The sequence below is a fragment of the Ostrinia nubilalis genome, chromosome 26 (genome assembly GCF_963855985.1).
Source record: "Ostrinia nubilalis chromosome 26, ilOstNubi1.1, whole genome shotgun sequence".
NCBI classification, from domain to species: domain Eukaryota; kingdom Metazoa; phylum Arthropoda; class Insecta; order Lepidoptera; family Crambidae; genus Ostrinia; species Ostrinia nubilalis.
The window spans coordinates 9,646,150-9,648,409 of record NC_087113.1 but is presented as its reverse complement, the minus strand read 5'-3'; positions in this window follow the sequence as shown (position 1 = coordinate 9,648,409).

Genomic DNA, 2,260 nt, shown 5'->3' with positions numbered 1-2,260 from the left:
GTAACAAAAAGAAAAAGTGTTTTAGTAAGATGAGTAAAGTCATCAAGTCGATTTATGACATAATGTATATGTATTTTATTGTTTTTACCCGCTTTTGCCCGCGGCTTCACCCGCGTGAAATTTAGTTTGTGAAAGAGTAACAAACATCCAGACATCCAGACATCCAAACTTTCGTATTTATAATATTAGTAGGATTTTTGGTTGAAGAGAGCTTTATTCTTGCTATAAACACCAAAAATTTTTCTTTGAAAATTAGCAATAAAAGTAATTTATTTTCTCCAAAATAAGCTTTTTAAAAGCGCTTTTACACGTGTATTACTTTAAATAACTCTACCACTGCTTCGGGCAATAACTGAGCCAGTGCCTAGAAGAAGTAGTAAAATGTAGATTCTAGAGATTTAAAACATCTAAAACTAGATTACGAACAATCCTAAACACGGAAAAGCCGTTATCTATGTCCACATCTTTGGTCTACAATGACCATAGAGCTTCCCACGAGAGGAAAGTAAGATAGCATCTGTGTTGCAAGATAGGAAAATTATGCGATACATTTAATTAATTTGTTGAATTTTCATGGGTAATTTACTAACGTTTTATGGATTACGTGTAGGTGAATAAAACTGGCAAATGACTTTGTGTAATTGAATGAGATGTTATAAAATTGAAATAAGGACATAAAACTAGTTGTTAGATTTTCCTCCAGGTTTGATTTCAAAAGCCTGTAACGTATTTATTTTCAAGGAGTATCTCTATACGTTTATTTTGAGCGCAATCATGTATTTAATTATTCTAAATTAGGTGTTTTCGATTTTCTAGTGACTTTATTTATGAACACTTACATATGTATAATTAGATATTTTCTTTATTATTCAGCTTCAGAAAGCTGTTTTTAATAGGAACTAGAAACATTACTAAAAATATGCGAACTCAGTAACTGTAAACTTAAAAAAAAAATTAAATATTTCAAAATGTTAATTAAATACAATTATAGTTCAATGCAAAAAAAATAATATTTTTAAATCTTAATAAAACGAAAAACTTTTTAGTCTAAACTAATTTAAAAACAAATCCACATATACCAACCTCCTTCTTGAAAAATCACTCAAAACAGAAAAAAAAACAAAAAAACGCACTGTCAAAACTGACGTAAGTTTTGGCGCGCAAACTCCGTTCAGAAACGTACGCACTGCTCTAGTTTTCGTGACGCACTGTGTTACAATTTAGAGAAATGATGTTTTTATACCGCAATCATGTGGGGCTTCTTCTATCGGCTTTGTTGATTTTTAAGCCGATAGTGACCTTAGCTTACAAAATGTTTTTAGCTTTTTATGCTTAATGACCTGTAGGATCATAGCTTAATAATACGTTTTTTACGGATTACAAATTGGAGGTCTAATTTAAACTAATCACGCAATCTTTGACCGCGTATGAAAGAAAAAGAAAATGGATCGTTGAAATGAGATTTTTTCGCATTCTTACTTACTTAGGTATATTTTGGTTTAATTTTTCAAAATCAAAATCAAAATTCTCTTTATTTGTTTAGACTAATTAAATTAGTACTTGCAAATCGTCAAATGCTCTTAAGGAGCCTATACATGTCTCATTCTTTTTTTGCCCTACCAGCGCTTCGAGACCAACATTTGGCAAGTGCTGAGAAGAAGCGCCGCAACAAACTCAGTCACCACTGTCTGCCGGTCACATAACAATATGGTTATTGATTATATTATTATTATTATAAAATAAAACAAAGTCGCTTTCCTGTCTGTCTGTCCCTGTATGCTTAGATCTTTAAAACTACGTAACGGATTTTGATGCGGTTTTTTTAATAGATAGAGTGTGCCTGTGCGAAGCAGGGTCGCTTTATCAAATAAATCAGATTATAAAATACATAATTATCATTATAAAATACATAATTGTACCTTGTGTGTTCCTTTTCTTCTGTTATGTTATTTGTTTGGTGTGCAATAAAGTGTATTTATTATTATTATTATTAATTATCACTAGAAAGAAAATGACTATGTACCTATCTCGAAAATTGACTGAAACTACTAAACAAGACTGAAGATACAGTGGTGGAGTTGAACGCAGCCAGTCTTGGGTTTGTTTCTCGGTAGAGTCAATACTGATTTTTTATGAGTTTTCATAATTTTCTTGTGAATGAATTTTTTTGGGGGAAGCCTTTATCCAGCATGGACGTCATATTTTGGCTGAAACGAATGAGTTTTCTATATGTTATTGCATTTATTGGTTTTGCTTAAAA